Source organism: Misgurnus anguillicaudatus, chromosome 18 (assembly GCF_027580225.2).
Source record: "Misgurnus anguillicaudatus chromosome 18, ASM2758022v2, whole genome shotgun sequence".
NCBI lineage: Eukaryota > Metazoa > Chordata > Actinopteri > Cypriniformes > Cobitidae > Misgurnus > Misgurnus anguillicaudatus.
Window position 1 is genome coordinate 33,541,281 of NC_073354.2, and position 22,446 is coordinate 33,563,726.

A 22,446-nucleotide genomic window follows, 5' to 3' on the forward strand; every position below is an offset into this window, starting at 1 on the left:
TTTTTATTTAATTGATGGTTTTGCTGTTTTGTTAAATCAATGATAACAGGGATTTAGCTGCGTATTCATTTCGTCTGAAGCCGAAAGCTAAGACTGAATCCAATATATATATTTGCTGACCATACTTCAAACGACTGACCCTGCATATGACCATACGCAGGACATTTCCAAACTCAATTTTAACTACAGACAGTATGTATTTTCCTCATTTTGACATTTAAAAAAGCATGCCAAGTGGAAAAATTGTGTTTATGTTTAGGCATGCAAAACGAACCAAGATATTCTAAAAATAAGCTTAGGGGAATTTCTTGGTTTGGTTAATTCTTCTTGACCTCAAGCTAGCTGCTGAATCTTTTGCGTTCATGTCTCAAAAAATACTTCCTGTAATGAGACACAGTTCACCGTTTCAAGTATAATTTCATCATTTTTGTTGGTATTACTAGAATATATGTGTGTAGGAAAACAACTGGCGAAGATACAACTTGCCTCCTATAAATACAAAAATATTTACTGTACATATGACCAGTGTATGACGTGTATAGTGACTTTGAGGGGTCAGCTTTTTTTAACCCTTTACCTGGCACAGCCCTTTTTGAGTGGGGGTGAAAAGGTTATGTAACCCTTCAAATTAATATAACTCTGACATTTTTTGGTCTAGAAGCCTAATGGTCTTGTTTTAAAGAAGACACTAAAGTTTTTTTTTAACGGAAGTGTTTGGAGTTGAAAATATATAAAAAAATTGTTATAGCAGTCTTAATGTATTGTAATAAATAAAAATAATGCAATGTAGTATTATTTTAACATAAAAGGTTTTGAAATATGAAAGCTACATTCTTAGACCTTTCCAACAATATATAGTTTGTTGTGGTAGATTAACATTACATTACATGAAAAATATTGAAATAAATTTGGGTGTCCTGCTCACTGGACAGTGTCAGTTAACGGGTTTTAATATTATGGTATTTATGGGTTTTAAGTGAAGTGTAGAAAGGAAGGTATGGAGGCATGGGATATTTTTAATTAAATTAAATTTAACTAATACAATTATTACCCGAAACATGTAATTATATTTTTTTCCTGAAGAATTATTTTTTTATTTTATTTACATTGCTAAGTAAATATGTTGTTTTCAGAGTGCAGAGATTTACTAGATTTACTAACACCTTGAGCCAGCACAAATGTCTCTTTTGTGGTTAATAAACTACTGTCAGGATTTACTAAAGGCACGCGTGGAACATTAGTGCTAAAAAGGCGTGAAAACAGTCTTGACTGACCTTATGATGCATTTTTTGGTGTTTTCCTTTCAGATGCAAAATCTATGGCAGACGGGTATTTAAATGAATCAGGCAACGCGATAGGGCTGTGACGGTTGTCATTACCACCGCACCACCACGGTGGTGAGTTGCGGCCTACGGTGATGTGCACAACACAAACTATGAAAGATAAAAAGTACAATCTCGCCAAGCAAGATGTCTTGGGAGTTCGTGTGCATGCAAACCGCCGTTTTCACAGCGCGTTTTCAGCACGGCTGGTAACATTATAACCCCAAAAAGGTTCCTCACTTGCTGTTTCATGAATGGAAGTGTTACAATACACACACACATAGGCGCCGATCCCGTGGGTGCTCCGGGGCTCGGCTCAAGCACCCACCGAAATGGCCAAGTACATATGCTCAACTGCTCCACATTTACTTCACATTACACATCTAAAACCATGCAGAAAATGTGACCATGCCGCTTTCTGCCTCTTCAAAGCTTTGAGCGCTCCAGAGCGTCTGGCTTGCTATGTAACCTAAGCATTGCTTGACATCGTGACGAGACAGCTGAAAAAGAAATTACTGTCTATGAACACGCACATTTGTTAAAGGTCCTGTTGTGTTTTTGAAGCTTTGACTGTGTTTACAGTGCGCAATATAACAAGTGTTCATGTTTCAAGTGTAAAAAATGCTTTATTTATCCTACAATTTACTTATCTGTAAACCGCTGCTTTCACTGTCCTAATACGGGCTGATGTCTTCCCTGTTCTATGAAGTCCCTCCTTTAGAAATACTGATTGTGTAGCTTGTTTAGTGTGTTGTGATTCGACAACAGCTTAGCTTAGCAGAGCCGTTTGAGCTTAGCAGGCGACTGACGTATTCCTGTGGGTGGAGTTTAGCCAAAAACTCTTATATTGACGTCACTCAACTGGGAACCGGACGTTCACTGTAGGCTTTGAAAGGGGAATTCTGTTAAAGAAAATATATCGCCTGGCAGTGAACTTTGAGCTGTATAATTCTGCAGGCATTATTATGCTCTAACAACATTATTACGCACTTACTAAAGTTTGAAAAATGGGATCAGGAAAAACGGGACCTTTAAGAAATGTATATCTGATCCTCGTTTACATTTTTATATTTAAAAAAATATATATGCATTATACATTATATGCATCAATACGTGAATGCGCACCGCGGTGGTAAAATACTGCCGCCGTCCCAGCCCTACAACACGATTTACTAAGGTTTGAGGTCGTCAATTTACTGGTATTTGCCCCAATTATTAATAGCAAAAAATCATGTCTAAAACCCTATGCTAATTTGTGCTGCTCTTGGTAGATTTCGTTGGTCACTGCGGAAATGAGAATTTTTGCGCCTGTGTTCTTTAACGTGCGTAGAAATTTTTACACATTGGTGCTTTGCCCTCACGTAATTTGCCCTGTTTATTCTGGCCCTCACTGTCTTCAATAATTATTACATTACAATACAAGAAATATTCAGGAAAAAAACACAATATGATGCAATAAATACAATAAGAAAATTATACATTTTTGTGCTATATTTGAAGAGTTTCGTTGCAAAACGAGATAAATCAATTTTTTTAACATTTTTGTCAAAACATGTTTATTATTATGTTATCATGTTATTATTTTGTTTTACGGCACTACTTAGCTGTATTTTTTAAGTTATAAAGGTATAAATCAAAACAAACCAACTGCAGTTGAATTGATGTTAATTGGAATGCACAACCAAAAAAACGAGATTTCTGAACAATTAAAAAAACTGAGTTATCTCGTTTTGCAACGAAACTATAATATATAATATATACTATAATATATAACTTTATAATAGCTAAATCTAAAATAGTACTAAACTGCCCCAGTGTCTTCTTCAGGTGAATGCAAGTTGTTTGTTTAGTTTTACCTAAAAATATGCAGTCCGGCTAACTTACGTTTTTTAGTTTTTATTCCTAATACATTATGCCGAATTAAAACTTTGAACCAAAGCGCCTTTCTTTCACTCATTTCAGTTTGCATTTGTCTCATATTTAATTTTGCAGAAATTATTCTTTTTGTTGGGAAAGATTTGAGTTGTTATCCGATATTCTTGGATTGCTTGCTTTGGAACCATGACGGCGAACCTTGGAGGGCTGCAGACTCCGGAAACAGTGTTCATTTCAAAAGAACCTTCCATTATTGCAATCCTTTAAAGGAAATGTGTTATTTTATTCCTTTTAATATCTTCCCTGTTTTACTATTACACTTACGTGTGTGGTCAATAAGGCAGAACTCTTCAGTTTGGCCCGAGGTAAGATGAAGTGACACCTAGGTCTTGGGTGGTCATAATGAGAGTGCTTGACTTTTAATATCTGTATGCATGACAACTTATTACATATGGTTTTCCTGTTTTAATTTTAGTAAGATGGAGATTAGTAATTTCCCCCTATGGTTTTACGGCAGGTCTCATGCATTGGGTCATTCTGAACTCAAGTTTGTAGTAAAGTTAAGAGGGCAGTTACACTTGTACAGCCGTAAAATCATGCGCTTCATTGGATTTGTACTTGGCGATGTCTCACACTTTTTTTGTCGTGTCCTTAATCTGTTTAACACAGCATTTTTCGATTTCACATTGACAGCATTTATGCTCTTCAACAGTACTGCAGCTCTATACAGACCGAGGCCATTGATAATAAAACTTTAAGGCTGGATTTGTTTCTGGGAAAGGCACACTTGCACTTCAAAGTCCTTGTTTTGTTTATGCAGTGTTAATGGAGTAACCCAGCTACTCTCAAATCTAATCAAGGATGAATGAAAACAAATGACACTCACTAAGGACATTTACGTGACTCTGATTCGTTGGTTTTGCGGTGAATCAAATCTCAAATTGATCAGTAAACACTTTGGTTAATGCTGTGGCTGTGGAATTAAGAGAGATGGAGCGATTGAACGGAAACGTGGAGGAAGCTTATTCCTCTACTCTCTTTTATCGCTTTATCACATAGCTCTTAGTTTGAAGACATGATGGTAAGCTTCGAGGTGGGCCGTTAGACTCTGTCCTAATGCTCAAGACTTACCGCAACGTACACTGCTGCGATGGTAGATGATTCGTCAGTAAATGACACCCCACCTATGTCTCCAAGCTCACATATGGTTTGAATGCTGTAGCCCGAGCTGATGAGACCGAGCGGTATCTAAGAGTCTCAGTAAACCCACACAGTCATTGGCAAATCTGAGTAATCAAGTCCAGACGATGAGGGGAGCAAATCCTGGTCCATCATCCACGTGGCTCTGGACCGTATCTCACAAGCCAAGGTCCAAGGTCTTCATTCGACATGGATGTGATTTATAGATGTGTGTTTAATGGCACAGACTAAAAGTATATTACTCAAGTTAAAAGCAGACAGTGTAATTAATGTTGGCATGAGTCTAATGAAGAATTGCTGAATGGAACATGTATTACTATGAAATACAGCGAGGATAATACTCTGTGGCCCAATTCTTCACTGTTGAGCGTTGAAAATGCCCATTTCGAGATTTAGTCACTGAATGTGTTTTTGACTATCCAAGTTTTCCTGTGCAGTTAATCACTACTGTGAAATAAATCCAGCGTCAGCTCTGTTGTTTAAGGACACGGGCTGTTGGCTCACCGCACGTTTTGACACTGTAATGTGTGTAAAGGAGACTAGAGGCAGTTATACACAGGGCAGATGTAACGCACCCAATTACTCCAATCAGAAATAAGCTAGACTGATGACACAGACTTTACACGTGCACTTTTTCTGCCAGAGGAAAGATGTGATTGTTATGCCTCTGGAGGAGGAATAAAAATTATTTTTTTTACTCTTTTTTACTCCTTTGTTTGGTTACGTTAGCAAATAAGTTATTTTGATTCAGTTTTGTCTATGTTTATTAAAGGGATTGTTCCCCCAAACAAATGAAAATTATGTGATCATTCCTGAGGCTTCATTCTTCTGTTGAACACAAAATAAGATATTTTAATAAATGATGGTAACCACACAGTTGACGGCACCCACCGATGTCTGGAGTATTTTTTTTTTCTAGTTATAAATTTACTAGCAGTGCAGCTTGTAATTGCCAAACTAAATGATGTGCACAGAGGAAGAAATGCAGACTTTTGATGCAGGCACTAGCAGCAAGGGCATTACGACGACGTCGAACCCCATTAATTCATTCATTGACGAGTTACCTTGGCAATTCAAAGACCTTTGCATGAAAAAAAAACGTGTTCCTGATGAGTTTTTATGGTTATCTGCAATACCGCAATTATCCACTAAATGGCAATTTATAAAAAAAACTGATGCCAAAATGTGTTTATTTTTTTACACTCCGTGTATGTTTTAATAATCGTTCTGAATCTGATTTCTAACAAAATTTCTTAACAAAAATGCAATTATTTCAGCTTTTTGCCAAAAAATGTAAAGAAAAATACCCATATTTAAGAGTTTATAAGCAGAGAAAAAATATAGATAAGATGAGACCCATACGATTTTTTCCCATTTTGTTTGTTTGTTTATTGTTTGTTTGAAAGCAGAGGGTTTGTTCTTTTATTTGATATATTTGTATGTTTATATATTTTTAGAAGAATTTTTTCCTGGAAGGCATTTTGTGAAACATTTGTGAAAAAATGCTGGTGGGCAACTCCTCAAAAAAGACTGGCTGGGAATGAGTTAATGGGAAAGACAACATCAGCTTCTACAGCTAGGCGATCAGTCACGTGGGTCTAATTTTCGCTACGTCAGAATTTATTTGGCAAATGTGTTTCCATCTCCCATTATTTTTCATAAGCCAAAAACCACCTCAAGCAGCATTAAAACTTTTTTGCAAATTAAGGGATTTTTCCCCCCCGAAATTTGACGTTTCCATCACTCGTTTCTTATGCGATTAAGAAAGTTGGGAAACCCAGCATATACCAATCTTAGGGGTGATTGTCATTTCGCGTCTTTTGTGCGCTCAAGTTCGTTATTTCAAATGTAGGCGCGCGGTATGCGCGCTCATAATTAAACGAAGCGTACGCGGTGCGACGTGCTCGTTTTTTCCAGGCGTGTCCGCACCGCATCGAGTTAAAAACGTTTCAACTTTTTAGAATGTCGCAAGCGCACCACAGGTCATGTGACAAGACCCAACAGACGTTCACGTTTTCCGTGCGAAATGTGAAACGCACCTTATACAGGCACAAATAGCTAACTAAACCACTATATAACAAAGAAAATATAAAATCGTATTATATGACCCCTTACGTATACTGATTCATCTGTGATTGGATGACAGGTGACGTGATCATTCTCCGGTGTCGTGATCAGTCGAATGCTGTTTGTTCGACTTTATGCAGTGGTGCTGGAACCAACAGGCGAATGACATCAAAGTACCGCGAGAGCATTTTGATAGCATTCTCCTCTCGATTATCTCTCACTGGATTTTAATGTCATCTGCCTCTCCTAGCGACGCATGAAGTCGAAAAACGAATAGGCTTGTTTTATCAGTCACTGGTTATGTCAGCGCAGCAATAAAAAAACAAGACAAGGGACAAATCAGTTTGGCTCAAAATATGGGACTGTTGGCAACCCTAGCTGTCAGGTTTTATGTTTTGACATTTAGAAGATGTCGACAGTTTTAAGATTGGGGGAAGCGCATTACAAGTAACGCGCATTATGTAATAATATTACTTTTCTGAATTAACGAGTAAAGTAACACATTACTTTATAAATGTACAAATTAATATTTGAGTTACATTTTAAAAAAAGTAATGCGAGTTACATGTAAAAAAAACAATGTACTGCATTAAACTGAATGTATTAACGTAGATTTACGCACTCTATGCGTGAGCGCCTGAGTGGGAACAGTTTCAGTCCGAAACGGAGATGGCAGACCAGAGCTTGACATTTTTGTGATGGAGAGATGCAATTTCTGAATGCAGAACCTCTAATTCGTAAAAGCCACCTGCAAGGCCTGAAAGAGATCAAGCCTCAGCCAAGAAACAAATGTAATGCAAAAGTAACTTAAAAGCATTACTTTCCATGAAACGCAATTAGTTACTTTTTGGGGGAGTAACTTAATATTGTAATGCATTACTTTTAAAAGTAACTTTCTCCAACACTGAAATTAGGTGATGATAAATTAAACAGAACAGAACCAAACAAAACCTAAATATCTAAAAACACAAGCAGACAATGTGTGCGAATGCCATTCGGGTTCAGTTTGTCCTTTAGAGGAAGTTTGAAGTGGGTGGTTTGAAGACCAACTGTGGTTCAGCTATATTTCTGGTTTAGCTGTGGGTAAGACACTCCCAAGATCCTCACCAGAACTATGCAGATCAAGGCCACGCTATAGAGTCGATGATGAACAGAATTACACCATGACCTGCTGAGGTCTGACCTTTTCCTGTTGCTTGAAAGAAATCAAATGGCAGCTTGTAATCTCTTCCTTTCTTAATCGCATTTTGGCCTTGCTGAATGGACTGGCATAGCGTACTTGGCTAAAGAGTGAAAACATGTTTGGATTTCCAAATGCAATTGGAAGTGGGCGGTAAAAACAATAAAATGCTGCTTATGCGCATTTTAGGCATTGCGAAATGTGACCATATCCTGTTGTTGAAGGGATGGCAGCTTTATTGCATTGTGACGGGGTAAACGGAAACGGTTCTCGCCATGTCCTGTTGGAAACCAGGCAGAATGTTAGTCATACATTAAAAAAAGGGATGCTTAAGTGCTGTCTGATGCTTGCGGTACAGCGTGTGGACACAGCGGTCTTTTTTAGAATGGGCGCGCAATAATTTTACCATTTACTGTGGTCTTGTGATGGTGTATTGCCACTGTTATATTGGTTTGGAATGTACCGGTCTATTTTTGTGTGGGCCTACTCACAGTTGGGTTTTTAAGTATGTATCTAGACCTAGTTCTTCAGCATAGAGTCGATCCCAATCCAAAGCCTTTTGGAATTCAATATTGTTTCAAGTCCGGTGTAAAATATAAATCAAGCCGGAATTTTATATACATTTTTTGCTGTGTTTTCCCCCGCCACACATGCAGTGCCAAAGAAAAAACAGCCTGCCCTGCCGTGCAACACTTGACAGTCTGTTTTTAATATTAACAGACATGAGTTTGATATTTTGAAACATACCAAAATAAGCAGTATTTCTATATAACCGAAGCCTGCCAATAAAACGAACAAAATAACCCGTTCTCTTCGACCGCTACGGGCTTTTGCTGTTTATTTATCCGGACAGAACGTATCTATGCTATTTCGGCAATAACTGACAGCCTTCAAAATGTTTATTGGAATGGCACCAAGCAGAAGAAAGTTGAAAAGACCTCCATCATCGCTAATGCTAACCTATATTACCATTGTCAAGCTGTTAGCTTATATCAATCATTTCAACTTAAAGATTTCTAGGCAAACAGAAGGGAAAGTTGTAAAATTCGTCTGCCTGTAATTGTTTATTGCAAGCTTTCAGTGAACGTAACCTTTTGAAATCCATGCCCTTTCATCCATCTGATCTTAAAATGGGGCGAGTATAACAAACGATCGTTCGGTGTTGACAGACTTTGATTCGGGCCGTAGATATTTGCACAGGAAGCTGTTTAATGAGGTGTGCCGTTCAAACGTTGAAAGCCCCATAATTGCATTAGTCCGTAAGTGGTACGGCGCAAAGTAAGAGTGTGCCAGATCAAAAAGGCCATTATTCAATTCGTTGTCGATTTTCTGGAGAAATGTTTTGTTCGTTTGTGCATCGTCATATTTGTTGCGCAGCTGCACTCGAGATCATTATCACTTTATTTACCACCAAATCTGGCTTCATGAAAGTCATTTAAATGTGTATAATTTTGTATTTTTTAAATATCTGTCATCTCAAATATGTAAATGTTTAGGAGGCAGCAGTCTCTGCTTGGCTCTGAGTAATGTGGCTTCAATAAAGTTGAGTGTCAAGTATGGTTGATTTATTTGAAGTGGAGGGGAAGACTTTAATATGAGACATATGTTTTCAATAGATAGCTGACGTTTGAACCGATAAATCACCAGAAGATGTAAAACAGCAACGCAGAAGGCAGCCAGTGATTTGTAAGTAATATTGGGCAGGCGTACAATACTCTGTTTCAGATGATACTCGTGCAATTTTTCCTATTGGTTACAGTTTCGATTTTTCATCCCATCATGATGACTGCATGCAATCTGGAGAATAATTACGAAAAGCATTGGAAGTTAATCCCAGGAGACCATGTGCTTTTGTCTGATTGTGTTAGTGGAGAAATACTTTGCAATAACCATAGAGAAGGAATAAGTGAATATCCTACTAAACAAAAATACAGTGCATTTATTATCACAAATTTAATTGGTATTATTTCATAACTTTAAAAAACAAAATTACATTTTAGCTGATTACTTATATGGATGTTAATCACGATTTTAAATATAAAGACAAATAGACTAAAACAAATAGTATAGCTGCCTGCTACCCAGTCTCACAATGTTTCGTGATATAGTCACATATTTTTTTGATTCTTTTTTCGTGCTATTATCACGAAATTTCGTGTTTTTTTGTGATTGTATAACGAATTCCTGTTTTTGTGTGATTATCACGTATTGGTTACTCGACTGTTTTTTCCTATTTTTAAACCATTGTCGCTTCGGTTTAGGGTTAGATTTGGTGCTTGCATTAAAATGTCACTTTATATATTGATCTATACTATTTTTTCTGATAATTTTTTTATATGTCACCTGGCGTTAGGGTTAGAGTTGGGTTTGGTTAGGGATGTCATTTTATGTAAATCTAACCCTAAACCGAAGCGCCGACAATGGTAAGAAAATAGGACAAAACAGTCGAGTAACCAATACGTGATAATCACACGAAAACAGGAATTCGTTATACGATCACGAAAAAACACTAAATTTCGTGATAATAGCACGAAAAAAGAATCAAAAAAATATGTGACTATATAACGAAATTTCGTATCAGTGGTTCTCAAACTGGGGCGCCGCAAGATGGTGCCAGGGGGCCCCAGTTTTATGACATTTTGCAAAATACATCAATTTATCATGAATTCTGTGTAATTAAACCTAAAAAAATAAGGCTACTAACCAACTTTGTATAATTTAATGTTTTGTTTAATTCAAATGTTACATTTTAGAACTGTTTTTGTCATAAATTTTCTTTGGGGGTGTGAGTACACTGTACACAAGTGGGGCCGCACACTGACAAAGATTGAGAACACACATATATTTATATTAAATTATTAATTTTAAAATATATGTAAATATTAATATTAAAAATGCATTTTTAATATTAAATAGTATTAATTTTACTAACATCTAAATTAACATTCTAAACAATAAATACATATTGTTGAAATGTGTTTAGTTTTTTATGCATTTATCAAAAACCAAATAAAACCATAAACATATGATTAGTATAAATGCCATTATTTTGTTTTCAAGGAAACATGTAAATATTTATAGCTTCTTTACCTTTATAACTTATAAACCTTTATAGCTTCTAAAACACATTACTACAAAAATTTACAAAAGAATAACAATTAACACTGATCACAGATCTTCTGTCCTAACATTTTGCAGATTTTGCAAGAGGGTTGTAAATTTATGTATAAGGGCATGATATAGTATTTTTTTCTTAAACTTGAATTTAAAATAATAAAATAAAATAAAATAAAATAAAATAAAATAAAATAAAATAAAATAAAATAAAATAAAATAAAATAAAATAAAATAAATAAAATAATAAAATAAAATAAAATAAAATAAAATAAAATAAAATAAAATAAAATAAAATAAAATAAAATAAAAGTGGTGGCTCATGACTGCTCTTCCCAGGGGTGCAAATTCAAAATATGTGTTTGGAGTGTCATGTGTGTTGCTCGTGTTTTCAAAATATGTCTTTGTTGCGTCATGTGAACCATGCGCATCATGTGTTCTGTCAAAATAAGTGCCCGCTGCAGATGCGTCTAAACGGTTTATGATAAAAGAGACGCAAGACACTCCCTTAACAGTAAACTCTGATTACGCATGAGATTATTCGAGTATCTGGCAAACACGAGCGTCTCTTTTATCATAAACCCTTTAGACGCATCTGCAGCGGGCACTTATTTTGACATGACACATGATACATATGTTCACTCGACGCGCCGAACGAACACATATTTTGAAAGACCACAGACCACAGACCACAGACATGACGGGCTACATACATGTTGTGACGAACTTTGCATCATGCACCCTTGCAAAAAGAATTCACCGGCCGCCACTGTATAAAATAAAATAAAATAAAATAAAATAATAAAATAAAATAAAATAAAATAAAATAAAATAAAATAAAATAAAATAAAATAAAATAAAATAAAATAAAATAAAAATAAAAATAAAATTAAAATAAAATAAAATAAAATAAAATAAAATAAAATAAAATAAAATAAAATAAAATTAAATATCCATTCATCATGTTACCATGTATGTTAAATGTAATTTTTAATTCCCTTAATTCCTTAGGTGGTCCACCTTGTAAATCAAATGTGAATTATTATGTAGTAAGTATGCTCTCATAAATACAGTACAGACTGTAAACAGGCCAATGCATTTTCTGTTCTGTTCTCTGCTTCTTGTGTTTCACTACAAGACAAGCGAATGATTGTAGTCAAAGCCTGTTTGTGCATAGCTGTGCCAGATCAAAAGCCACACAGACTAACAAACGGAGAAATTCACAAAAACTGTTATAAATTACGGGGGTTTCCTCCATAGACAAAACACTGGCAAGGTCTACAAAGCTCTGTGGGGATTTTACCACTCGGTGGCTACTACAGAAATCTGCTAAACAAAACCATTTATTGATACAAAGCCTTTCTGTAGTATTGCATTGCAGGCACAAAAATAACAGTGTACTTGGCCAATGATTAATACTGTATGGTTTATGAACACAGCTCATGTGTTTTTCACTGGTTTCTTGGCACTCCGGACATCTACCATCAACCAGAATCGATCTGGTCATTTCTATTGATAGATTCTATTGATAAAAACATCTCTGTTGCTCAGCAATGTAACTCATCCAATGTTAACAATTTGATCCAAATCTATAAACCAGAGTGGGAGGGTTTGTTTATATGCAACATCAAAAGAAACTTGGTCTTTGAACACCATATGTACAGTGTAAAACGCCCAATGTCATGTGTGAACAGTCAGAGACTGCAATATGTGGATATCTTCAGGAAAAATATTTTAAATTGTATTGTATTTTAGTTTAAATTGTTGCATTTCAAAATGAGTTCAGTCTATGTGAATTAGTTAACACTCAAAAAATACAGGTTTGACTCAATCCTACTTAAAGGGATAGCTCATCTAAAAATTAAAATGACCCCATGATTTACTCACCCCTGAGTCATCCTCGATGTATATGATTATCGTTTTTTCAAGTCACCGTTTACTTTGGGGTTTGTGCCTTTTGCATATCGTTAACATGTACTAATACACACTTACCCATCAAAGGAAATGTAAAATCGTGAATCTGACAATAGGTGCTCTTTAAAAATGTCCTGGTTGTTCTAAGCTTTATAATGGTAGTAAATATTTAAAGGGAGAGTTTGGCCAAAAATGATAATAAACCCATTATTTACTCACCCTCAAGCCATCTAAGATGCGTATTCCATCATTTTTCAGACAAATGATGATGAAATCATCAAAAGATCCCATTTTTAGTTTTTGTAGAAAATGTCCTAGCTCTTTCGATTTTTATAAGGTATGAATATGGGGTCCACCTCCTTCAAGCCCAAAGATTGTGCATCAATCTTTCACAAAAGTAATCCAAACAACTCCAGGGGGGTAAACAAAGGCCGTCTGGTGGTTATCCATGTGTTTTGTTGACAAAATATCCATATCTAAAACTTTATAAACGAAAATAACTAGCTTCCGGTAACGCCGCCATCTTATACGCCTCTGATCCGCTACTGCAACAACCTTAATTATTGAAGCGTTCTTTATTGTTTGTATATAAAGAAAACTTGATTTTAGTTGGATCTGTTTTTCTGTCTTTATTTTTGCAGTGTTACTGTGATACATGTATGAATTATAATGTTAGGCTAGTAACGTAATAGTCGCATCTACTGTTAATATCATGCACCCAGCACTGACTCTGTTGGTACTATTTTCCACGCAACAACTCCTTGGCATTTTTACTTACAGACACCGCTACTAGCCTACAACACAATGCACATCTTATCTTTCTGCCTCTCGGTTGCGCGCGCAACCAGTTAATGACGTCGCCGTGCAACCCGTCTATACTACGTTAACTACACTGATATCCTCCCCTGGAGTCGTTTGGATTACTTTTGTAAAAGATACACAATCTTGGGGCTTGAAGGAGGTGGACACCATATTTATACATTATAAAAATTAGAAGAGCTAGGACAATTTAGAAAATAATTTACAAATACATATTAATCTCGGATGGCTTAAAGGTGAATCTGTAAATCATGGGTTTATTTAAATTTTTGGCCGAACAATCCCTTTAATACGGAGGACATGGAGCAAAAATTAAATAAAGTTTAGTTTCGAGGCACACGTGAAACTAAACGCGATAGTTTCACATGCGCACGCGATAGTTTTACGTGCGCACGCAAAACTATCGGGTTTAGTTTCGCGTGCGCACGCAATAGATTCACGTGTGCATGCGATACTTTCACTAAACTTTAAAAAAAATCTGCACATGAGCACACAAAACTAAACTTTTGATTTCTTTACTCCAATGTTACCTTAGGTCCTTGGTACTTTAAAGGGGACATTTCACAAGACTTTTTTTAAGATGTCAAATAAATCTTTGGTGTCCCCAGAGTATGTATGTGACGTTTTAGCTCAAAATACCCCACAGATAATTTATTATATTATGTTAAAATTGCCACTTTGTTTTTGGGTGTGTCCTTTTAAATGCAAATAAGTTGATCCCAGCACTAAATTGCAGTGCGGTGGTTGCAGAGTAAGGGGCGGTATTATCCCCTTCTGACATCACCAGGGGAGCCAAATTTCAATTACTTATTTTTTCACATGCTTGCAGAGAATGGTTCACCAAAACTAAGTTACTGGGTTGATCTTTTTTATATTTTCTAGGTTGACAGAAGCACTGGGGACCCAATTATAGCACTTAAAGATGTCTCCTTTAAGACTTTTTGGGCTTCAAATCATAAGCACCATTTACTACCATTATAAAGCTTTTAACAGCCAGGACATTTTCTAATATAGACCCTTTGCAAACACGTGACCTAGACCACGTGACGACGCCATGCTGGACGGCAAAATCACTGACGCACTAGGTTGATTAGTAATAGACGAGCGGGATCTTTGATTAGTTTTAAACAGTTTAAATATATATTACACTAAATACATGGCTTCTTATATTAAGGAAGTTGTTGTGCAGTTATCGGTAAAGGTAGGGCATTTGGTAGGTCCTCACAAAAAGCGCTATTTAGAGAAGTTAGAGATAGCGGGACTGGATACCGACCCTTACCTTCTTCCTCCTTCAATTTTCACGGACCTCATTAAATCGCCGAGTCTGCCCGACTTCAGCCCGCATAATTTGTACCACTATGTGGTAAACGGGATACCCACATACACTGGTGCTGAAAAGTCTGCAGAGCTGCCAACTTCTGAGTTCAGCTTGGAGTGAGAGAGGTCCTAACCATTTGCCAATTGATAATAGTGTGGATTTTAGCTATTTCTGTGTTAAATAGTTGGAAAAGACTGCATTAAAATGGTTCACTATACAAATCGAATCATATTTTAGAAATTTAATTGAAATAAAAGCTTTTACTGAGTTTAAATGCCTGAGATTAGAGTCTTTACTATTATTTTATACACTTCTATTATGCTTTTCTTCTGATAAAAGTGCCAAAAAAGTTCTTAAAATCTAATGAATAGGCTACTGGTCTCTGTAAAATGTATAACTGCAGATAACAGCAGCTTTGATTCAGTTTATCCACTGAGAAAGAGAAGCGTAAAGTGATGATTTATGATTGGTGATAGAGAGACTGTCACAATCAAATTAAACTAAATGAGTAGTTTAATATTAAACTAAAGCAACAGATAATGTGTATGTCAAGACCATATGATTATATTTCGTATATATTATTGTTTATAGATGTCGAATATCAATTGACTTTTTTCTCTTTTATTAAAACCTGTCACCGCAAACATCACGCAGGCTTGTACTGCTTGCAAACATGCACACGCGAGTGATGGTTGATTAAAATTGCTGTTTTCTGAGGGTATCTGCGTGCGTGGAATCCGGTGTTGTGCACCTGGCAGGTCTATGCTTTTCATCCATTCAACCTTGACGCTTTGTGTGTTCGACTGGTGCGGAGCTGACTGATCTGCGTATGACATCAGAGTAACGCGAGAGCAAAGGTAAAGGCGGACCCTTTTGTAACATTTCGACTTGCTCTCGCGGTACTCTGATGTCCTCGCTGCCGAACTTCCTGCGCAGCGCCACATAAAGTGAAATGCTCTTTGCAGCAAAGCACCAGCAACATGAAAAGTGGTGGCACGCAAAAGACAGTGAAGGTACGCTAAAATATAAGTGTGTCAGTACTGCGAGCACTGGTTTAGCTACTTACATCGTGAAAATGGATGTGTGAGAATGGGGTCAATTGGGTCTCACGGTGAATGCGTGAGAGTTGGCAGGCAGCTATGATTTATGGTGTCACTGCAGCATTAAACAATAACATTCATGTAAAAATAATGTATTTATGCCACTTTTCTGTAATGGTAGGTGCATCATAGCAACACGAAATAACCATTTTATGACCCTAACGAACACAAACACGCACTTGTTCGGCTTGCCGTCCGTCTACAACATAGCACTTCCGCCGTCCGTCATGGCGTCCATAATTCGCGCGAGTAGAGCGTGACGTCACGTGCAAGGGGTCTATAACTTTCTGAAAAAAGATAATCATAAGCATTGAGGAAGGCTTGAGGGTGAGTAATCATGGGGTAATTTTTGATTTTCTGCGAACTATCCCTTTATGTCCCACAAAGACTTTCTCTAGATATGAAGAACCTATAATGTAACCCATAGGAACCATATATCTAACTTAAAAAATCAAACAAATATATGGTGCTTGATAAGAATAAGGTTCTTTGTTATAAAAATAGACGTCAACTCAATCCCGTTTTATTTGACTGTGTTTGGAGTCTCGGAACACATCCTCAGATTTATGGCATGTTCAGATGTTCCAGACACACCTTGTTGAGCTTTAACATGACCACCAGCTAAGCTGGTAGAAGAGTTATAGCCCTAGAAGGGCTTAGTGTTCATTTTAAAGCAGCCATGTATATTTTGATTCTCTTTTTCCTGAAACAGTTCACCTTCAAGAGAAGTGACTCAGACCATTTCTACGGTTTTCCAGCGTTTCTGCGTAGTCACCGTTTCTGTGTTTATCTGCATTGGCTCGTATCGAGTCTCTCCTGGGTCTTGAAAGACAAATCTTGTGATGTTTCACTGTGTAAAATTGTCTGAAGGGCTGTAATATTAAGAGCGTTTTGAGTGGGGAGGAAAGAGTCATGTGTATATAACTGGAAAACACTGGATACAGAGGATAAACACATCTGTGCCACTTCCATAACACACCAAACCGTGTATCCGACACCAGTGTGGGCCGCATGCGAGGGTGGCATGTGGGTGGCATGCATGGTTAATTTCCACACCTGTGTGTGTGGGTATATGCCCTTTACCAGACACATTGAATAAAACCAGCTCTAAAGTTAAGCACAAGAATACATTTTCAACGCTCAATTCGAGCAGAACGCGTCCTCCGCGCCGCGGGATGCTTATTTGCGTCTTTGCATTGACTTAACATGTAAATCACTCACGCTTGCCCCTCTTCCACTGTCACTGAATTATCATTGTATGGATTGTAAAAGACTGAAGGCAAAGTGTTTACAATGTATTTTTCCCACAGAACAACATGGAAGTAAGTAGTGGCAAAAAATATTTTACATAAATTGTTTTATGAAGCACAAAGAATGTCTGAGATCTAAACTCAAGTTTAATGTCACAAAGCTTTCCCAATTAACTCTTGTTGTTTCTCTTGTTTATGGAAAGTTAAAACAATTTTACAAGTTTGTTGGATGTGTCATGTTGCTTTTACAATAGAGAAGAAAAGAAACAGAACAATGTGCTTTTACAGTACATGTTGTGAAGTCTAAGTCAGACGAAGGCGACAAAACATGCAAAGCAAGAAAGAGACTTTCAAGTTGTGCTTTGGTGGCGGGTTCACATCCTGACTGATTTGTGCATATATTCACATTAAATGTCTTTTGTCTTATTCGGAATGGTTGTTAAATGTCACACACTTGGAAACCGCCATTTAATGACAACTTGTTTTTGTTTTTTTTGTCCTTGTTTTTGAAGGTCTCTAATTAAACTCTATATGAGCATCTTTACATGTGGTTTTCTGCATCTTCGGTTTGTCAGGAAACAATTCATCACCTGCTAGCTGGTGGGTAAGCCATTGTGTTAAATGACTATTTTCCTATTTAAGAAATACTGGAAAACCATTTTTCCCTTATGTAATCAAAACCATGTGTTTGGAAACACTTTTAGATACAGATAAATGTACAGTTACATCAATTAAACTAGACTATAAAGTCCGGTAAGATCGACGGTAACACTTTAGTATTGGGACCAATTCTTACTTTAAACAAGTTGCCTATTAGCTTACATTTAAAGAGCACCAATTATCTGATATACGGTTTAAAATTTCCTTTGGTGTGTATAGTAAGTGTGTAATAGTACTAGAGGTCTACACGGAAGGCCCGAGACCCGAAGACCCGGGACCCGACCCGGGACCCGTACGGGTTCGGGGCTATATTTTAAATGATCAGGCGGGTCCGGGTCGGGTCTCAAGCTATTACTTCGGGTCCCGGGTCTGTTTAACATTGTGGGTAATACCCGAGGTCGATCGGACTCGGAGAACACACACTCAAATTTAAATAAAATATATCAAAAACAGCAACAAAAACTTAGATGAACTGTCGCATACATTTTTTCTATGATGCTAAAATTGCGTTAAAAAGTTTATATTTGGTTGCTCCAACCAGGCAGCTAATGCGCATGTGCTCTTTTAATGTTTCTCTGGCTACCAGTCAGGAGCTTCTGCAGTGAGACGCAATGACTTTACCTTTGACAATTGGCTCTTTTAGGGCGTTTTCACATTAGCACTTTTGGTGCGTACCCGGGTTCGATTGACATCAGAGTTCGGTACATTTGGATAATGTGAACGCTGTCTTCCGAACTCGGGTGCGCACCCGCAAAACGTACTCGAGTCCGCTTAAAAAGGGTGGTCTGGGGTCCGGTTCATGTGAACTCCAGATCGGTTCGCTGCTAATGTGAGCGCACTCGTACCAAATCGCGGAAGTGAACCGCTGTTAATTACGTATTATATGGAATGTCCCAACAAAACAGACGTGTGTGTTTGTGTGCGTGCACTTACCTTGACAACAAAATGCATGGAATGCTTGCTTGACTTTTGTTCTTATTTTTTTAAACCTTTGGTTTTGTTTTCAAAGAAATAATACAGAAACGCACTTTCTTCTGTCTGCCGCAAACATACTAAAGTCGTTTCGATGACAACGGTCTGTCCGCCGACGTCAATTTTTAAGAGAATGAGAACGCGCCGGCTGCAGCTTGATGATGCAAGCGTACCGCGGTTCGGATGCAAAAATAATATGTGAACACAGTCCATGGGGGGCATGGGGAGGGGGGAGCAATCGAACTCGGGTTCGGACCAGGCAATCGCACCAAATGTGAAACCGCCCTTATTTAGAAGGCGGGACCTATTCCACCGTACCGCGCGTTTTGCACTGACTTCTCCAATTTTTATAATAATATTATAAATTGACTGTCTTGCTGTTATATCTACAGTTTTCGTGTAGACTCTGCTCAAAGAGCACAGAGATGATAACAAAGAAGTAAAGCTATTGAAAACAGCCATGGCACTGAACGAGCAATCGTTATTATAATCCAAATGGGCAAACAGTATACATTTTTATGCAAGTTGACCCGATAAACAACACATGTAAAACTGCTTTATTAATCACCATGACTGTAAAGTGGACTTTTAAAGCTGGTATAAGCATTAAACATTTCAATCGTCAAGAGAGGAATAACATGGATAGAACTTTCTTGGCAATGAGGATTGTGCATCACAGTCAGGAACAAGTAGGGAGAAGGCTAACTTCTATTGTTAAGACAAAAAGTTTAATTTTCGCTACTTGTTTATTGACTTATTATAACATTTAGCTTAAGAATATTTGCAGGTCGGGTCTGTGTCTTCCCGGACGGGTTCGGGTCCAGATTTTAAATAATAGACGGGTCCGCGTCGGATCCGGGTCCAGCTTTTAAATAATAGACGGGTCCGGGTCGGTTCCGGGTCCAGCTTTCAAAACAACAGACGGGTCCAGGTCGGTTCAGTGTAGCACATTTACGGGTCTGATCGGGTTCGGGTAGGAATTTTTGGACCTTGTAGACCTCTAATTAGTACATGTTAACGATATGCAAAAGATACAAATCTTTTCCAACTTAAATCTCTTTTCTTGGGCTACAACAAACACACGGATTGTAGGCAACAATTTCCTCGGCCTGTTGACGTGGACATGACATTATCATAATTCCTCTCGCTTCTGACTCACAGCCTGTAAGTAGTCTATGTTTTCACGTTTACAGAATTGACTACTGACTAAACCATGACTCAAACACAAGTTTTTTGCAGTGCAGAGTAGTGCTGGTTGTTTGTCCTTTCTACAATCACAAATGCAGACATGGTTTTAATGTTTTAGTAATTTTTAATTACCTTACCAATTAGTTACGTCCTGCTCAAGCGGCGCTGGCTTGATCGATCAGCTTGGATTTCAGGGTAATCACAACTTACTGGTTAGCTGGCCAATCGGAGGACACTGCTCTTTACAGAACGATGAGCTTTATACAAAATCACATACAATAAGCAACAATAAAGTATGGTATGTGGAAAATAATGTGTTTTTGAACAATAAACCACGTGAACACATTGTATTACACCAAATACACAAAAAAAATTATTGTTTTTAGGATCGTAATAGGTGCTCTTTAAACGCTACTAGGTACTAATAAGCAGTTAATTAGGAGTTTATTGATGCAAAATCTTTAGTTAATAGTAAATATGACTCAATAAAACCAGTCATAAGGGCAATGAATAAGCTTGTTAGGATGGGATAATATTTGGCCGAGATACGAATATTTGAAAATCTGGAATCTGAGGATGCCTTAAAGTTGTCTAAATGAAGTCCTTATAAAATTGCACAATTTTATACACTCAAAAAAAAAAAAAAAAAAAAATATATATATATATATATATATATATATATATATATATATATATATATATATATATATATATATGTAAGCAATAAGGTACGAGAGGCTGTCCTGTATCGTGAATAAGTAACGGCTGAAGGGCGTTGTTAGGCAACCCCTTCAGTGTTACTTATTCATGATACAGCACTTGCCTCAAGTACCTTATTGCTTTTATAAAATGGTTACCACACAATATTAAAGTAAAAAAAAGTATTAGTGCAACTTTCATGAAGTTAAATCAATAAAAAGCATTCCTTCCGTTATACAGTGTATAGACCACTTCAAAAGTAAACAACACTGGTCCAGAAGCACTTCCTGTTTCAGTTTTTTAACACTAGATAAACGCTTGGATAAAATACAACCAACAGAACAGATAGAACTGAATCAAAAAGTTAAACAAACATCTTAAAGATAATGATATTGTCAGGGTGTGGTGGTGGTGGATAGAACCCAATCGCAGACAGCTCGTAACTGAAAGACGTTTATTAAATCATAAATACCCTCGAGGGGGCAAACAATGATAATGACAAAGACTACAAAATAAACACGACAAGACAAAGCGCACACACGACATGGTATCATTGGATACACAATGAACCGGCACAAGACATAACACATAATGGCTTTAAATAGGGAAAACTAAACTAGGGAACAATGACAAACAGGTGAAGGGAATAAACCAATCATGAATAATTAACAAGGAAACGAGGGGGCAGGGTCAAGACTAAAGACAGGAGAGCATGCGGTACACAAAACATAAACACAGACCACATGACTCTCCACACAGACGCAGAACACGTATACGGGGGTGTCAGGATCCCGGCACCAGAAACAAGACAAAATACACTTAATAACATTCGGGATCCTGACAGATATATGTGTGAAATAAAAAAAAGTGTCACAAACTGAAACAGGAAGTGGTTCTGGACCAGTGTTGTTTACATCTTTTGTCTATATATAAATACATTTTAACGCCACTAATTTTATTAACGTGCGATTAACACAAAGCGCAATTTCTGTTTGACCCTTGGTCAAGCCCGTAGTTGAATAAATTAAAAAGCAGCCTTAAAGGGACATTCCACTTTTTTGAAAATATGTTCATTTTCCATTTCCCCTGGAGTTAAACAGTTGATTTTTACAGTTTTGGAATCTATTCAGCTGATCTCCAGGTCTGGCGGTACCACTTTTAGCAGAGCTTAGCACAAACCATTGAATCTGGTTAGATCATTAGCATTGCGATCAAAAATGAACAAAGAGTTTTGATATTTATCCTTATATTATCGCAATGATATTGCGCAGCCCCCAAAAATAGTCCCCTTGGTAACTTTCAATAGCAGGGGACTATTTTTGGGCACTGCGTAACAGCATTGCGCCTCCTGCAGCCATGTTACAGCAGCAAAGTCCTTGATTATTACGCCAGAGTAAGAGTATACAGGGAGTGCAGAATTATTAGGCAAGTTGTATTTTTGAGGATTAATTTTATTATTGAACAACAACCATGTTCTCAATGAAACCAAAAAACTCATTAATATCAAAGCTGAATATTTTTGGAAGTACTTTTTAGTTTTAGCTATTTTAGGGAGATATCTGTGTGTGCAGGTGACTATTACTGTGCGTAATTATTAGGCAACTTAACAAAAAAACAAATATATACCCATTTCAATTATTTATTTTTAGCAGTGAAACCAATATAACATCGCAACATTCACAAATATACATTTCTGACATTCAAAAACCAAACAAAAACAAATCAGTGACCAATATAGCCACCTTTCTTTGCAAGGACACTCAAAAGC

The 22,446-nt window shown here is 37.0% G+C and overlaps 1 long non-coding RNA gene across 3 annotated transcripts in view; it reads left to right on the forward strand.

The window, feature by feature from the left end:
• The window catches only part of LOC129429652 (uncharacterized), a 73,170-nt gene that overhangs the window by 7,136 nt on the left and 43,588 nt on the right, over window positions 1-22,446 (forward strand). For all 3 annotated transcript variants that reach the window (XR_012358731.1, XR_012358730.1, XR_008639253.2), the window contains exon 2: window positions 17,672-17,759. This is a non-coding gene — a long non-coding RNA (uncharacterized lncRNA). The remainder of the gene's footprint in view (window positions 1-17,671; window positions 17,760-22,446) is intronic.